The following is a 13,185-nucleotide window of genomic DNA, read 5'->3' as shown; positions in this document are numbered from 1 at the left end:
TGTAGTAGGTGTAATAATAATAATATTAGCAAATACCTCCAATTAGAAATGTATAGTTCTTCTGATTCGCTATGTGTCTTACCCCATGTGCAGGGTATTGCAGTAGCTTAGGTATCCAAGGTTATGATCACTAACAGCTAACTAACTGTCACTATACAAATGGTCATAACCATGGCTATTTAAGCTACTGCAATGCCCTGCACATGGGGTAAGAGACATAACAAATCAAAAATAACTATTCTACATTTCTAACTGGAGATATTTGCTAATATTACAATACCCCTTTAAAGGGACACTGTCACCTGAATTTGGAGGGAACAATCTTCAGCCAAGGAGGTGGGGTTTTGGGGTTTTTGATTCACCCTTTCCTTACCCGCTGGCTGCATGCTGGCTGCAATATTGGATTGAAGTTCATTCTCTGTCCTCCATAGTACACGCCTGCGCAAGTGTCGCTTTAACATTCATTAATGCTTATTCTTTGAGGTGTAAATAAACAGAGCGGGGCTTTGGTGTACCGATTTCAGGGATACAAGAGGTCTGCACTGACTTCAAAAATTCTGGATGAGTCTTTGTTAGAGATGGGAAAATTGAATTGAAGCAAATCAAATTCAAAATTTTTACAATTTGCTTTTTCCTCTCATTTCGGCTGAAGAATTTGCCTCTTTCTTTAAGCAGAAGATCGATAACATCAGACAAAGCTTTGGCCCGCAGCCCCCAATGCCCCTCCTCTTGACTTCTCAGCCCTGTTCCAAAGCCAGCTTCTCCACCATGACAGACGATCAGCTCTCCATCCTTCTGTCAAGATCACATCTCACCACTTGCACGCTTGACCCACTCTCGTCCCACCTCATCCTTAACCTCGCAAAAGTCTTCATCCCAACTCTAACACAACTCTTCAACCTCTCACTTACAAACGGTGTCTTGCCCTCATCCTTCAAACACACATCAATCACACCTATCCTCAAAAAACCCTCCCTCGACCCATCCTCTGTGTCCAGCTATCGCCCGATATCCCTTCTCCCTTATGCCTCAAAACTACTGGAACAGCATGTCCATCTTGAACTGTCTACCCACTTCTCCTCCTGCTCCCTCTTTGACGGGTTACAATCTGGCTTCCGACTACATCACTCAACTGAAACTGCCCTAACTAAAGTGACCAATGACCTACTAACCACCAAGAGCAAGCGACACTACTCTGTCCTCCTCCTCCTGGACCTGTCTTCTGCCTTCGACACTGTGGACCACTCCCTCCTGTTACAGATTCTCTCATCTCTTGGCATCACAGACTTGGCCCTATCCTGGATCTCATCATATCTAACAGACCGGACATTCAGTGTCTCTCTCTCACACCACCTCCTCATCTTGCCCCCTGTCTGTCGGTGTTCCCCAAAGCTCAGATCTAGGACCCCTTCTCTTCTCCATCTACACCTTCGACCTGGGACAGCTCATAGAATCCCACAGTTTACAATATCGTGGAGCACATTTTTTTCACTTTGTAAGCTGACAAACAAAATGCTAAGATCCTAAGTTGTAAGAAATACTGGTTATAAGCTGTGATGTCTTTGTTCCTGAATAAATATATATTCACTGTTAAATGGGTGGACAGTACAGAGGTGAATCCACTGCCAACAGGTTATAGGCCCAGAGACTCAAAGACCCAGAGAAACTTGAAATACATCTTGCAGAAGAATGTAACAAATTTGTGAGAATAACAAAAAATCTTCATACAGATAATGGAGCCTAATATATAAGTAAAGAGACAAAGAATTTTAAGGAAAAATTTAATTGTGTTTCAGACCTCTGTACCATGCAACCTGATCAAAATCCTGTTGCGGAAAGAAAGAACCAGACACTTTGGGAAAGTGGAAGAAGTATGCTATTTGACGCGGATTTGGCAACAATATATTGGGGTGAAGAAATCATGACAGCTTGCTATCTTCAAAACAAACTACCAGATAAAGCTTCTGAGAAAACTCCATTTGAGCAATGGAACAGCAAGAAGCCTGAACTACAACACATAAGCCTATTCCCTAGTAAAGTATTTGTACATATTCCCCCCAAAAAACATACCAAGTGGGAATCCTGGCATGCTACAGTGAAACCCAGAAAAGATATAGAATCCTGCACCCAGAAACAATAATGTCACAATAAGCAGAGATTCGTGAATATTGTGTCGCTTAAGTTTCATGATATCATACCAGTAGTCAAGCTGAAGCAACAACAATATAAGTCACAATTTCAAAATAACAAGGAAAATTATATAGAAGTTTGGTTATGTTCTTCAAAAAATAAAGAAGCAACAGAAAATCAGGTTAACCTGAAGTCAGGAGATCATCAAATTCAAACAAGAGTATACCAGCTAAGCGTCTGTCCTACTTTGACAAAACATTACAAGTGTTAGAGCCGCAGTTATGAGATGAGATACAACAACTACCTGTCCATGAAAAACTGAAGTGGATTAATGCTGCTAATGAGGAAATGAAGTCTTTTCATCAAATTTAAACTTGGAAACTCACCAAACTACCACAAGGTTAGAAAGCAATGAAATGTAAATGGCTTGTTAGGACCAAGAATGATTCTGAAGGCAAGATTCACAGATTTAAAGCAAGATTAGTTGCAAAAGGATATTTTCAGAAATATGGTGAAGAATATGATGCACATTTTCTTCAGTTGCTATACAGGCTACATTCAGTACTATAATGGCTATAGCTGCAGTACAAATGATGTTTGTCAGACATTTGGACGCCAAAACTGCCTTTATAAATGGTGACATTGAAGAAGACTTGTGCATGACTCAACCTGAGGATTACCGTATATACTCGAGTATAAGCCGACCCGAGTATAAGCCGACCCCCCTAATTTTGCCACAAAAAACTGGGAAAACTTAATGACTTGAGTACAAGCCTAGGGTGGAAAATGCACCAGCTACCGGTAAATTTCAAAAGTAAAAATAGATACCAATAAAAGTAAAATTAATTGAGACATCAGTAGGTTAAGTGTTTTTGAATATCCATATTGAATCAGGAGCCCCATATAATGCTCCATAAAGTTTGATGGGCCCCATTAGATGCTCCATATTAAAATATGCCCCATATAATCCTGCATAAAGGGTAATAAGGGCCCCATAAGATGCTCCATAGAGATATTTGCCCTATATAGTGTTGCACAAGCGTTATGGCCCCATAAGATGCTCCGTACAGCCACTTGCCCCATATAGTGCTGCACAAGTGTTATGGCCCCATAAGATGCTTCGTACAGCCACTTGCCCCATATAGTGCTGCACAAGTGTTATGGCCCCATAAGATGCTCCGTAGAGTCACTTGCCCCATACAGTGCTGCACAAGTGTTATGGCCCCATAAGATGCTCTGTACAGTCACTTGCCCCATATCATGCCGCACATGCGTTATGGCCCCATAAGATGCTCCATACAGCCACTTGCCCCATATAGTGCTGCACAAGTGTTATGGCCCCATAAGATGCTCCATACAGCCACTTGCCCCATATAGTGCTGCCCAAGTGTTATGGCCCCATAAGATGCTTCGTACAGCCACTTGCCCCATATAGTGCTGCACAAGTGTTATGGCCCCATAAGATGCTCCGTACAGCCACTTGCCCCATATAGTGCTGCACAAGTGTTATTGCCCCATAAGATGCTCCGTACAGACACTTGCCCCAAATAGTGCTGCACAAGTGTTATGGCCCCATAAGATGCTCCATATAGTCACTTGCCCCATATAGTGCTGCACAAGTGTTATGGCCCCATAAGATGCTCTGTACAGTCACTTGCCCCATATCATGCCGCACAAGCGTTATGGCCCCATAAGATGCTCCATACAGCCACTTGCCCCATATAGTGCTGCACAAGTGTTATGGCCCCATAAGATGCTCCATACAGCCACTTGCCCCATATAGTGCTGCCCAAGTGTTATGGCCCCATAAGATGCTTCGTACAGCCACTTGCCCCATATAGTGCTGCACAAGTGTTATGGCCCCATAAGATGCTCCGTACAGCCACTTGCCCCATATAGTGCTGCACAAGTGTTATTGCCCCATAAGATGCTCCGTACAGACACTTGCCCCAAATAGTGCTGCACAAGTGTTATGGCCCCATAAGATGCTCCATATAGTCACTTGCCCCATATAGTGCTGCACAAGTGTTATGGCCCCATAAGATGCTCCATATAGTCACTTGCCCCATATAGTGCTGCACAAGTGTAATGGCCCCATAAGATGCTTCGTACAGCCACTTGCCCCATATAGTGCTGCACAAGTGTTATGGCCCCATAAGATGCTCCATAGAGTCACTTGCCCCATATAGTGCTGCACAAGTGTTATGGCCCCATAAGATGCTCCATACAGTTACTTGCCCCATATAGTGCTGCACAAGTGTTATGGCCCCATAAGATGCTCCGTACAGCCACTTGTCCCATATAGTGCTGCACAAGTGTTATGGCCCCATAAGATGCTCCATACAGACACTTGCCCCATATAGTGCTGCACAAGTGTTATGGCCCCATAAGATGCTCCATACAGCCACTTGCCCCATATAATGCTGCACAAACGTTATGGCCCCATAAGATGCTCCATACAGACACTTGCCCCATATAGTGCTGCACAAGTGTTATGGCCCCATAAGATGCTCCATATAGTCACTTGCCCCATATAGTACTGCACAAGTGTTATGGCCCCATAAGATGCTCCATATAGTCACTTGCCCCATATAGTGCTGCACAAGTGTTATGGCCCCATAAGATGCTCCGTACAGCCACTTGCCCCATATAGTGCTGCACAAGTGTTATGGCCCCATAAGATGCTCTACAGGTCCTTCTCAAAAAATTAGCATATAGTGTTAAATTTCATTATTTACCATAATGTAATGATTACAATTAAACTTTCATATATTATAGATTCATTATCCACCAACTGAAATTTGTCAGGTCTTTTATTGTTTTAATACTGATGATTTTGGCATACAACTCCTGATAACCCAAAAAACCTGTCTCAATAAATTAGCATATCAAGAAAAGGTTCTCTAAACGACCTATTACCCTAATCTTCTGAATCAACTAATTAACTCTAAACACATGCAAAAGATACCTGAGGCTTTTATAAACTCCCTGCCTGGTTCATTACTCAAAACCCCCATCATGGGTAAGACTAGCGACCTGACAGATGTCAAGAAGGCCATCATTGACATCCTCAAGGAAGAGGGTAAGACCCAGAAAGAAATTTCTCAACAAATAGGCTGTTCCCAGAGTGCTGTATCAAGGCACCTCAATGGTAAGTCTGTTGGAAGGAAACAATGTGGCAGAAAACGCTGTACAACGAGAAGAGGAGACCAGACCCTGAGGAAGATTGTGGAGAAGGACCGATTCCAGACCTTGGGGAACCTGAGGAAGCAGTGGACTGAGTCTGGTGTGGAAACATCCAGAGCCACCGTGCACAGGCGTGTGCAGGAAATGGGCTACAGGTGCCGCATTCCCCAGGTAAAGCCACTTTTGAACCATAAACAGCGGCAGAGGTGCCTGACCTGGGCTACAGAGAAGCAGCACTGGACTGTTGCTAAGTGGTCCCAAGTACTTTTTTCTGATGAAAGCAAATTTTGCATGTCATTCGGAAATCAAGGTGCCAGAGTCTGGAGGAAGACTGGGGAGAAGGAAATGCCAAAATGCCTGAAGTCCAGTGTCAAGTACCCACAGTCAGTGATGGTGTGGGGTGCCATGTCAGCTACTGGTGTTGGTCCACTGTGTTTCATCAAGGGCAGGGTCAATGCAGCTAGCTATCAGGAGATTTTGGAGCACTTCATGCTTCCATCGGCTGAAATGCTTTATGGAGATGAAGATTTCATTTTTCAGCATGACCTGGCACCTGCTCACAGTGCCAAAACCACTGGTAAATGGTTTACTGACCATGGTATTACTGTGCTCAATTGGCCTGCCAACTCTCCTGACCTGAACCCCATAGAGAATCTGTGGGATATTGTGAAGAGAAAGTTGAGAGACGCAAGACCCAACACTCTGGATGAGCTTAAGGCCGCTATTGAAGCATCCTGGGCCTCCATAACATCTCAGCAGTGTCACAGGCTGATTGCCTCCATGCCACGCCGCATTGAAGCAGTCATTTCTGCCAAAGGATTCCCGACCAAGTATTGAGTGCATAACTGAACATTATTATTTGATGGTTTTTTTGTTTGTTATTAAAAAACACTTTTATTTGATTGGATGGGTGAAATATGCTAATTTATTGAGACAGGTTTTTTGGGTTATCAGGAGTTGTATGCCAAAATCATCAGTATTAAAACAATAAAAGACCTGACAAATTTCAGTTGGTGGATAATGAATCTATAATATATGAAAGTTTAATTGTAATCATTACATTATGGTAAATAATGAAATTTAACACTATATGCTAATTTTTTGAGAAGGACCTGTATATAGTCACTTGCCCCATATGCTTTTGCTGCGATAAAAAAAAAAATCACATACTCACCTCTCTTCGCTCAGGACCCCCGGCACTTTCAATAGTTACCTGCTCCTCGTGCGGCTCTGTCTTCGGCACTGACGTTCAGCAGAGGGCGCGCACTGACTACGTCACTGCGCCCTGTGACCTGAGCGTCACAGCCAGAGGACGCTGAAGACGGAGCCGCACTGCAACGAGGAGAGGTAAATATCGCGCAGCGCTGCGCTCCCCCTCCTCGTATACTTACCTGCTCCTGGCGCTGTGTCCCTGCTTCTTCCACCGCTGCATCTTCTTCCTGTATTGAGCGGTCACAGTTACCGCTCATTACAGTAATGAATATGCGGCTCCACCTCTATGGGAGGTGGAGCCGCATATTCATTATTGTAATGAGCGGTACCATGTGACCGCTCAGTACAGGAAGAATCTGCAGCGCTGGAAGAAGCAGGGACGTCCAGGGACGTCCAGTATAATTAAACAGCCCCCACCCCCCTCCCCTGCCGACCCCCGGGTATGACTTGAGTATAAGCCGAGAGGGGGACTTTCAGCCCAAAAAAATGGTCTGAAAATCTAAGCTTGTACTCGAGTATATACGGTATATCAAAAAGGGTAAAGAGACTCTCGTATTCAAACCACAAAAATCTCTATGGTCTTAAGCAATCAGCAAGAGCATGGAACACCAAAATGAACAAAGTCTTATTGGAAGCAGGATTTAAAAGAGGTCAAGAAGATCAGTGTTTATACACAAATTGGTCAGGCAGAAAGTGTATGCATATTCTCTTATATGTGGACCATGTGATTATGGTTCATCAAGAGGAAAAAGAAATTGCAATGATGACTAAAATTCTGAATAAACATTTTGAAACTAAAGACCTTGGAAATGTGACATATTATCTATGAAATCAGGTTTCAAGAGAAAAAAATAGAATCTTTCTTCTAAACCAAACTGCAAAATTCAACAATTCTGAATCAGCTTGCAATGTCAAAACCCAAAGGTATATAAACGTCAATGGAATCATTCTACTTAAAGTTGAAAGAAGATGATCTATTACCGAAGAGTGAGAAATACAGACAGGTAATGGGGGCACTTCTATACATAGCAACTATGACTTAACTGCATATCGCCGCAACAACAATTGGACTTCTCTGCAGATATGTGGAAAAACTGTGCCAAAAACACAAGAATGCCATTAAAAGAGTTTTTCGATATTTGAAAGACACTTAACATGTACATTTACGGATATCTGCAACAGGTGGTCTAAAACTCACAGGCTGTGTGGATGCAGACTGGGCTAGTGACTTAAGTGATAGTAAATCAACAAGTGGCTATGTCTTCAAACTTGGAGAAGATTCAATTTATTGCTCAAGCAGAAAACAGGTGTCTGTAGCCTTTTCTACAGAAGCAAAGTATGTGTCTGTAACCCACACAAGTCAAGAGGTCATTTGGTTAAACAAATTATTAGGCAATCTTGGTAAGCCATCACCTCAACTGACGTGTTTTATGAAGACAACCAAGGATGCATTAAACTTGCATGCAATGAGAAGATCATTGTGAGAACCACATTGACACTAGAAATCATCACCTGCGTGATTTGATAGAACGTGTCATAATTGAGTTTGTTTATTGCAAGACTGACCAGATGATTGCTGATGTTATGACAAAGCCACTTCCAAGAGCAAAGTTAGAAGTATTCAGAACCACTATTGGACTAACAGGATAAGTAGTTGGTGAGTGGGGGGGGGGGGGGGGTGTAGCAATAATGCTTATTATTGTAAATATTGCATCTGCTACTATTTATTACCGTTTCTTGTACATGAGTTTCTGTCTCCAGCAATAGTTGTATCTTGCCAGTAAAGCACTGTTAATTAAAAACAAACAAAAAAACACAAACAAGAAGTTCCTGTTCACTCAATGTGTGTAGCTGGAGCACATTTTACTTTCACTTTGCAAGGTGACAGACAAAATGCTAAGAATCTAAGATATGAGAAATACCAGTTGTAAGCTGTGTCATCTTTGTTCCTAAATAAATATTTATTCACAGTTGAATGGCTGGATAGTGTTAATCTGCTGCCAACAGAGTTAAAAAAGGAAAAAATTAGACACTTTGCTTCAGCTGTCATTTGTCCTACCCACAGCTCTTCTCAGGTCCGGTCTTCAATATTTCAGCATCTTTGGCAACTTTGCCATTGACTAGGCTTCACTCTTTCATGCATGTCATGATCTTGCACGAAGCCTAGTGAGCGACTGAAGATGTAGGAAGGCAGTCAGACTGACGACCATATTGGACATGAGTGGGGCTGCGCAACCAGCCAGGTGAAGGTCTGGGAGAGGTGAGTATAATTTTTTTTGTGAAAATTTTTACCCTATGTTTATTATGCTCTAGGATCTGGACAGATGTAATGCATGCTTTTATCACATCAAATAAATTTGACAATAATCAAATTTCTATTTTAAATTTCGGCAGATTTGTTCATCATTAGGATTTGTCTCTTTGATCTTGCTCTCTTATCTGTAAAACTGAAAAGAAAGAAATATAATATTATTATTGTATCTTAGTGTTCGGGTCGCCATTTTCATGTGATCACACAAAGTCTAGGAAATTTGACTCACAATGTGTTTAGAAGGAAACGGAATTGTAGGTCCCGTAGATTACTCAGTGAGGTAATAAAAATAATATGAACCTGACTCTATAAACACATGGAATGAATAATGAACCATGACCTGATGTAAACAAGGGCAAATGGCAGAAATGACAAGGGTGGACCTGGAACCCTCCCATTTATGTGTTTTCAGATAGGACTCAGAATAAAATCTATTACATTACTACATGGATTGTCTCTTAGGAGGCAAATAAATCCAGGGCAAGTTTCATGCAAAAAAATCTCCCAAAATCTGAAGTTGTTAATATGAATTTTTTAGATTTCCATCTGCTATTGCCTACATTTATTTATATGGCCCCTGGACTTGGAGAGACAATTGTGGGATTGTGTAAATTATATATGTCAGGATGTTTGCATCCAGCTGCTTGATTCTATCTATCTATCTATCTATCTATCTATCTATCTATCTATCTATCTATCTATCTATCTATCTATCTATCTATCTATCTATCTATCCATCCATCCAGCATCTATATACAGTGTGTATATATATATATATATATATATATATATATATATATATATATATATATATATATATAATGTGTTGGCAGCCTTGAAGTTTTTCCAGAAAATGAAGTATTTCCAGAAAATTACAACAATTACACATGTTTTGTTATACACATGTTTATTTCCTTTGTGTGTATTGGAACAAGACAAAAAAAAACTGAGAAAAGGGCAAATTGGACATAATTCCACACAAAACCCCCAAAATAGTCCAGACAAAATTATTGGCAACTTTACAAAATTATGGGTAAACAACTTTGTTTCAAGCACGTGATGCTCGTTCAAACTCACCTGTGGCAAGTAACAGGTATGGCAATATGTAAATCACACCTGAAACCAGATAAAAAGGGGAGAAGTTGGCTCAATCTTTGCATTATGTGTCTGAAAGTGCCACACTAAGCATGAAGAACATAACGAGGAAATGAGAACTGTCTGAGGACTTGAGAATCAAAATTGTTGAAAAATATCAACAATCTCAAGGTTTCAAGTCCATCTCCAGAGATCTTGATGTTTCTTTGTCCTCACAACATTTTTCTTGTTCTGCTATGAACAGGCACACAAACATGACTCTTCTGCCCCAAAACTATAAGGTTGCCGTCACACTAGCAGTATTTGGTCAGTATTTTACATCAGTATTTGTAAGCCACAACCAGGAGTAGGTAATAAATACAGAAGTGGTGCATATGTTTCTGTTATACTTTTCCTCTCTTTGTTCCACTCCTGGTTTTGGCTTACAAATACTGATGTATAATACTGAGCAAATACTGCTAGTGTGACAGCAGCCTAAGGGTACTTTCACATCTCAATCAAGCACGTGTTCAGTTACCCAATCGTGGCTTATGTCTGAATTCCCACAAAACAGGATTTGGGTGAATGTGCCACAAGGCAATAGTAGTGTTGAGCGATACCTTCCAATATTCAGTAATATTGGGATCGGATTGTATCGGCCGATTTCCAAAAAATATCGAATATCACCGATACCGATACCCGATACCAATGCAAGTCAATGGGACACAAATATCAGAATGAAAATAAGTCCTTTCCTTGTACTTCCTGTTGCGCAGGGAGAAGAGTGTGGGCGGTGCATGGGCGGAGACTGCGTGTCTGTGTGGGACCGTGTGGGGTCTGTGTGGGCCTCTTGGGGGTCTGTATGGGCCTCTCGGGGGTATGTGCAGGCTGCCGGGGGTCTGTGTGGGCCTCTCGGGGGTTTGTGCGGCCTGCCGGGGGTCTATGTGGCTTGCCGGGGGTCTGTACGGGCCTCTCGGGGGTTTGTACGGCCTGCCGGGGGTCTGTGTGGCCTGCCGGGGGTCTGTATGGGCCTCTCGGGGGTTTGTGCGGCCTGCCGGGGGTCTGTGTGGCCTGCCGGGGGTCTGTATGGGCCTCTCGGGGGGTATATGCGGCCTGTCGGGGGTCTGTACGGGCCTCTCGGGGGTCTGTGCGGCCTGCCGGTGATCTTTGTTTGTGTGCAGGCATCGTCCGATGGGACCACCAGTCCCATCGGGCTATGCATGCTATAATGGCAGTGATTGACACATTAGCCAATGATGGGACAGTAGTAGTCCCATCATCCGGCTAATGTGTTGAATGTAAAAAAAAAAAAACTACATGCATGCTACATACATACATACTACATGCATACATACTACATACATACTACATACAACATACATACTACATACATACTACATACATACAACATACTACATACATACATACATACTACATACATACTACACACTACATACATACTACATACATACTACATACATACATGCATACAACATACTACATACATACATACTACATACATACATACAACATACTTCATACATACATACTGTTAGGACTGGCGGAATGCACCAAGAAAGATGATATAGATGCATTCGCAGTCCGGGGTCCACCGAGCAGGCGAAACCCGCTGCTAGTAAATGACAGACTATATGGCGGTACTAAAAGTATAAACACGCGGGTTAAACCTCACCCAACATGAAGAAAGCGATCCTGTTAAGTCACAGGACCGCGGTACCGCACATAGAGCGCGAGCAAGTAGTCAGCGAACTTAACCCCAAAAGGGATTGGAGTCCGATTAGACCCTTGCTGGCACAACACCGCAACTGGGTGTGAAAAGAACCTTAACAGTAATATAAGAGCACAAGAGTGCGTGCGATGCCGCACTGACGGACGCCACTAACCACCCAGGCTTGGGTATGGAAAGCGCGAGGCAAGCGCACGGCGCCGTACTGGCAGGCACAGCTAAAGGACGCTGTGATGTGTGTAACATACAGATGGATAGTCGGGCGCTAGAGTGCTACCATCATCCGCGAGCAATCAACAACTCTAGGGAGGGATATTTAGGAGCTTTCATCCATCGACATACATCCATCTACACACACACATAATAGTTGTACACTAGCGCATGGCCGTGCGGTCATGCGCAGTTTATATAGTTGCAGGACAGGAAGTGGCCACAGAAACTTTGCCCTTCCAAGACCTGCCAAGAGGACCAATGGAATGCGCTGCAGATCCTGAGCACATGACCCTCGATTTCCAACGGGAGATCTTGCCCTGGGCATGCTCAGTGTGCGCAAAGAAGGACTTAGTCCCAGAGAAGTCCGCTCGCTGCTGACCAGCACTGACTTTAATGGCAGGAGCAGAAGAAGCAGCAGTGACTCTCTGTACAGAGCGAGACCGAGCAAGACGCTGGGACCGACGTCCCTGCTGAGCAGACTCCACTGCGGCTGGATAAGAATGGGAGACCGCAGCGGAGACGGCCCGAGATTCCCCCTGTGTAGAAGTGGGAACTCGAGACCTAACATTACCCCCCCTCCTAGGGCCCCCCCTCCTTGGGCCTCGCTACGCTCGAAGGCAGCAATGAGCTGTGGGGCCCGAATGTTTTCAGCAGGTTCCCATGACCTGTCCTCTGGGCCATAACCCTTCTAATCCACCAAATAGAACTTTTTGCCGCGTACCACCATGCACCCCAAAAAAGCGTTCACCTCATAATCGTCCGTAGACGAACCCGATGTCCCGGCAGATGACTCGGAAAACCGGGACATGTATACGGGTTTCAAGAGGGACACATGAAAGGTGTCGGTGATACCCAAGCGTGGAGGAAGAGCCAGACGGTAGACCACGGGATTAACCTGTTCGAGAACCTTGAAGGGACCCAAGTAGCGAGGAGCAAACTTAGTGGACTCAACTCGCAGCCTGATGTTACGGGCGGAGAGCCATACCAAGTCGCCAGGGGCAAAGGTCGGAGCGGGGCGCCGATGAACATCGGCGGAGGACCTCATTCTCTCCTTGGAGGCCTGAATGGCATCCTGAGTGCGGTCCCAAATGTCCCGTGCCTCCACAGCCCAGTCTGCCACCCTGGAGTCAGCGGAAGACACAGGCATGGGCACAGGAACACGCGGATGCTGGCCGTAATTTAAGAGGAATGGAGTCTGACCGGTGGAGTCGGCTACGGCATTGTTAAGTGCAAACTCTGCCCACGGTAGCAAGGATGCCCAGTCATCCTGCCTGGCAGAAACAAAATGTCGCAGATATGTGACCAAGGTCTG

The sequence above is a fragment of the Ranitomeya imitator genome, chromosome 6, assembly GCF_032444005.1.
Source record: "Ranitomeya imitator isolate aRanImi1 chromosome 6, aRanImi1.pri, whole genome shotgun sequence".
Lineage (NCBI taxonomy): Eukaryota > Metazoa > Chordata > Amphibia > Anura > Dendrobatidae > Ranitomeya > Ranitomeya imitator.
This window is presented reverse-complemented; position numbering follows the sequence as displayed.